The sequence below is a fragment of the Apium graveolens genome, chromosome 1 (genome assembly GCF_009905375.1).
Source record: "Apium graveolens cultivar Ventura chromosome 1, ASM990537v1, whole genome shotgun sequence".
Taxonomy (NCBI): Eukaryota; Viridiplantae; Streptophyta; class Magnoliopsida; order Apiales; family Apiaceae; genus Apium; species Apium graveolens.
In genome coordinates, this window is record NC_133647.1 from 198,921,180 (window position 1) to 198,927,179 (window position 6,000).

At 36.4% G+C, this 6,000-nt stretch overlaps 1 long non-coding RNA gene across 1 annotated transcript; it reads left to right on the forward strand.

Annotated features, from left to right (window-relative positions):
- Window positions 1-4,787: 4,787 nt before the first annotated feature.
- LOC141724156 (uncharacterized) lies at window positions 4,788-5,675 on the forward strand. The gene is made up of 2 exons (XR_012576516.1): window positions 4,788-5,021; window positions 5,130-5,675. It is a non-coding gene; the product is annotated as an uncharacterized LOC141724156 (long non-coding RNA).
- Window positions 5,676-6,000: the final 325 nt, after the last annotated feature.

A 6,000-nucleotide genomic window follows, 5' to 3' on the forward strand; every position in this document is an offset into this window, starting at 1 on the left:
ACCACTACAACAAAATTACTAAAATCCACCACCAAATATTGGTGGAATTTAGCTATAATAGACCATATCCGGTAGATTTTAGTATAAAATCGACCGAAGTATGTTGGTGGCTTTTAAGAGGGTGGATTTTGTGAAATTTGAATCTCCCGCCCCTGAATAAATTACACCAAAATCGGTCGATTTTAACATAAAATGTTTCAAAAAAATAGAATCACCCACACCCATCAACCGTGCAACCGCCGGCCACCACCTGGAAAAAATTCCGGCAACTCCATATCTCACCATTTCACCCTCCGTTTCTATCTCCCTACCTTTCTATATCCCTACCTCTCTCTCTCCCCCCTCCGCTGCTATAACACCGCCATTACCAATTGACTTTGCTAACAATACTTAGGGTTGCAAGTAGTTCTAGAAGGAGGTTCAAGACACTGTGGTTGAAGTAAACCTGCAATAATGTGTTATCATAGCTCTGGAGGGGATCTCGACTGTTGGTTTAACGTAATCGACCCACACAAACACACGCTTTACTCACACACACAATACTGACACATGAAACATGCGTAACACACACTGGAACTCACAAACAACACAACCCTCTCCTGCTTCGACCGTCGCCATAACCCATCACTACTGACAACGAGTTTTGTTGCAAATTGTGTGTGTTATGGTGTGTGAGAGATGTTATGGTGATTGTGTGTGTGCTGTGCGAATTGTGTGTGTGTGTGTTTTGGGTGTGTGAGTCCGTGTGTGGGTTCGGGTTAGGTCGAGTGCGTGCGTGTGTGTTGTAAGCAATCGGAGAATTGACGAAGCCACCACTAATGGTGGTGGAGGTGATGGCGTGCTGCGTATGAAGGAAGAGAGAGAGAGAGAGAGAAAGAGAGAGAGGGGGGGAGGGATGGAATTTAGTTATCTTTGTTGTAGTGGGCACTGTACCTGTGCTATGTCCCACAATATGTTTAAATACTACCAATTGTGAGTCTCATCTCCTTCGTTCCCACCATGGCAACCAAATCCTCAATCAATTCAAACAAATCTCCAACTAAAAGTAAGAAAAAATAGATTAAAGAAATTAGGGTTCTCAGTTTAAAAAATCCCCAATTTAAAACTTAATTAAACTAATAATCCAATTTTACACATGAAGTTTTTATCTTACCCGCATACTGATTCGAACAAATCGAATTGAGTATCTACTCGAACGAATCGAGTGAGTGAGAGTCGAGTTTTGACAAATCGAATAGAGTTGAACATGGCGGAGGGGAGTGGAACATAAGTGAGTGCAGGTTGTGGTAAGTAGAGTAGAGGTGAGTGGTTGTGCAAGTGATTTATTGTAGTGAGAGCCGAGAGAGAGAGAGAGAGAGAGAGAGAGAGAGAGAGAGAGAGAGAGAGAGAGAGAGAGAGAGAGAGAGAGAGAGAGAGAGAGAGTGTGTGATGGAGAGTTTCAGATGAGGTGGGCGTTAGAGACGAGAGAGAGAGAGATTTGTGAGAGACGAGAGAGAGATGAGAGTTAATTTAGTTTCTATGAAAAAGTGTGGGGGAAATAATTGGTATCAAAGAGGGAAAATTTCCACAATTTTGATTAAGGGGAAATAAATTGAAGTGGGCGCGCGTTAAATTTTTTTAGCCAATTTTAAAAATCATTTAATAAAGAATTGATGTCTTCAAACAACAAAGACATTAGATAAACGCGGGGTGATGTTATTACATCTTTTAACATTAGTGGCATTAGTAACTGATGTCTAATGTGTGATGTCTATTTAACGTTTTCTTGTAGTGAATGTATTAATAATCTTTTATTGAAATTAAAATTCTAGGAGTTTTTCTCTTATCTTTCTTATGGGTTCAAGAAACCGTTGTAGATTCAAGGATTGCCTTGTGGATTCAAGGTGCTTAAGGATTTCTCGTGTAAGAGTTCATGCGATGATTAACGCTAGCTTTTTCTATGCTTCCGTTCTACGTCAGTTGCATCAAAGCAAGCTTTTTCCTTTCCCTTCTTTACCTGATTCACTGTGGGAGAACCAATTATCAAATAAGTTCTTTGAGAGGCTACAACGGCTTTAAACGTGGCTCTGAAGGTTTTCGCAGATCGAGTCGATACGTTGACATTCAAAAGGAATAACAAAAACAAGCACCGTAGCGATGAGAGATTTGATCGAAATCAAGTCCCTCGAAGCAGGAAATACCATGTTGGTGAGAATACTGACTTGGAGTCAAATATGGGTTGTCGGCTTATTGATAATTATATTATATAGGCTGATATACCATTATTCTATGGGTCTCTAGGAGTTGATGAGTTTCTGAATTGGCATATTGATGTTGATAGATTCTTTGATGTTATGGGTTTACCTGAGATCAAACTGGTGAAGATGGCAACTATCAGGTTAAAGAGTGTTGCTGTGATTTGGTGGGATAAACTGGTTTGCAGAAGAAAAGGTAAAAGAAAGAACCGATCAAAATATGGCGATAGATGAAACTGTTGATGTTGAAGATGTTTTTACCGGAGGATTATGATTGCAAGATATATGAAGCGCAAGGAAGAAGATGATTTAGTTGAATAATATGAACCCAATAATCCTTAAAATATGTTCGATGAATGTGCTCAACAAAAAAATTGGGTGGCTTGTTTGATATGGATGATAGAAAATAGCTTGGTTATGTAATTGCGGAAAATTTCTTTCAAAGATTTGAAAGGTTCAGAGATAGTTGGAGAAGTGTGTGGGACACTGGATTTTGAAAATTGTATGCCTATAGATTGTAATGAAATTGATGTGATTAAAGAATACAACAAGGATGGGGATGAAGAAGAAAACAATAAAGTGAGTTTCGATGTATATATGGAGATGAGGAGAATGATTACCTACATGTTGAAGACATGCATAATCAATCCTTGAACAATTATGGAAAGGTTTATGATTTGCAACATTAAAACTTAATTCAGTCATTATGTAAGGTGTGTCCCCAATTTTTTAAGATTGTGGTAAGTTTAGAAATATCATGATAAATTTAATTTGAGGTATATGGTTAATAAAATCAAGTTGCCTCTACAAATTTATGTCACATCAAATAATGTTATTTGGAGTAAGCTATTAGTTGTCACTACCTTAAGTGAAAATTATGTGACTAACATTGCTAGTTTGAATTACAAGAATGTTGCAGTTTTTTATAATTTTCATGTGAATTCATATGAGTTAGTAATCAATACGCCATATTAGTTTGATTTGAATTGGTGTCACAAAATTTAGGGTAAGACAGTAGACTTCAAAAATAATAACATGTAGTATGTCTTATATCCTTTTGGGAATAAAGTTGTTTTAAAGTCATCATATGAATAACATTGTCTCTTGCTACAACACATTAGTCTTGTGATGTCGATTTCAAATTTGTGCTAAAAAAGTTTTATCATGGTTGGTTCGAACTGGTTTCCGTGATACCATTATACTTAAAAGTTATGTTGGACGAGAATGTGAAGTACAAAGTTCCAACAAAGTCTTTCCCTTTAAAAGTACCACCATGGCGATATATAGAACAAGTCGTCGCAATTATTATTCTAGATGATAACTAATTGAGACCGAGTTTGTTCGAAGTGGAGGAGACAAATGTAGAAGAATTTTTGGAGCATATCAAGGAAGTAATGAGACGCGAGAAGAGTAAAGACATGATCACTCTACTAAAGATATGATGACATGATCACGCTGTTGGATTGCATAGTCATGTCAAATTGAGATTTTGCATCAGAAGCTTTTCTAGATGATGAGAAAATTGTGCATGCTAATGCTCAAAACTGTACACAAAATTTTTACTTATTATAAAGTTTTATATCCCTATATAAACAATATCACGATATAAAATATTGATAATTACTACACCATAGATTGGATACCGTAATCAGTCAGTCAAAAAACGGTTGCAATATACTGACATTTTCAGTAAATTTTACAAAATATTGGATGTACTATAATGATTTTCCAAATTCATTACAATCGAGGGTAAACAATGAAATTTTTTAAAGATATTATAATAATTTTGAAATTGGTTGCTACAGAGTACCATACTTCAACAAGTAGTCCAAGTTTTGTCCATCAGAGCTCCGACGTCGTCCGATTTTGACTCGTTTTTGACCAAATCTGTAAAAAGCGAAAAATCACCTATTCAAGATAATAATATCGATAACTCTCCATTTTCCGATATTTTGGCTAACACTGGCCTTTATATTTTATTACTCTGCAACATTAGTAAACTTTTTCCCGTATATATGTGAAGTTTTATTTATTTTAAATAAAATAGTTAGGTGATTGATGGTAGCAAGTATAATATTTTCTCATATACAATATACACGATCGACACCCCAGACCCAACAGACAAATATTATTAATCGACTTTTATCATGTAAAACCTTGAATTTTACAAAAAATACTTTACTTCTATTTATATGCACAAAAAACACCATAAAAAAACACTTGACTTCTATTAATAATTATATGCACAAAAAACACCATCAATAACAATAAGTCAGCTCAATAAAATTGCATAAAAGCAAGGGTCTAATTTGTGCCCTAGATAAACCCTCATTTGAATTGAAAGTGATCAGGGAATAGAGGGCGGCAATTTTGTCATTTGCATCACCAGTTGTCATGGCATGCCCTTAGACGACAATATTGTTCAAACTATGACCCCTATTGAAAAGACAACAGTACGTGACTGCTTTGATGTCAGCCAACCCTGTCACTAGCCCAGATGGAGTAGTATAAATAAGCATGTCCACAATACTGAAATTCCCATCAAAACAACATATAAACACCTTTTAGTTTTTCCTCATTTTCAAGTTGGAAACTCATCAATGGCCTCCCTTAACAGCTCTGTCTTCCTCAGCCTCTTGGTTTTGATTTCCGCATTCATGGCGGCTCCGTCCTCTGTTGAAGCTCAAAGCCTTTTACCGACCGTTACCATCACAGCCAGCGGGGTCGTCTCTTGTGCCGTCAATACCACCCTTCCCATGAATGGGACTATGCCCCCACCTTTCCCTAGTGAGTACACATATAATATGCAGTGCACTTCAACTATAATTTATATATAGATAAAAGACCAATATTTAATTTGTATGTCGTTGTTAACGCACGTACTTGAACATGCAGATGCGTCGGTGGAACTGCGCTGCGGAAATACAACTTTGGCAAATACAACAACAAATGCACAAGGGGGTTTTACCTTGATTATCCGTTCTGTACTAAGCCTTTTAACCAACATTATTTCTCTGTTGTTTGGCTCTGGCCAATGTAGAGTAGTTGTTACCACCCCTCTGTCTAACTGCAACGCCACCCTCCCCGCCGTTGGAAATCTTGTAGCTACCGTAACTGGGATCGTAGCTAACTCGTTGAATGGTGTCACCATGATCCTTGGTCCTTTCCGGTTGATTTAAACATCTAAGATGTATTTAATATACATCACTTAATAGATGTAATGAATAAAACAAATAATATTGATGGATGCATGTAGCATTCTATCAAAATAAATGTACTACGTACTTTACTATTTGTATCAGTGTGTTTGTTCTTCGCCAAGCTTTGTGTTATAAGAGAGATCACCACAGAATAAAGTGTGCTCGGGAAGGTATCTATAACCTCCCTCTTTGTAATAATTGATCCCTCGAGTAATTTATATACAAGCCAGGTTGTGTGCTATGGTTTTTCAGAGCCTATTTTATATGCATTCCGTACCTTCATTTGCTGCTTTTATATTCAACAGTTCTATAACAAATTAATATTATTGTAATAGTTACAGATTCTTATTTTAATCGTAATGGTTGTCAGCAGTACTGTGTACCACTTTTACAGCAAGGACAACTCGAGGTTGTTCACATATAATCAAGCAGAATAATTGTCAAAGTCAAGTTTTACATTAATAGTTCATACATATTTTTTACTAGACTATTGTTGAAGGAGTACTCCCTCCATCCCTAGCATATGTAGTAGATGTGATTATTTTAAAAATTATAAAAATTTAACT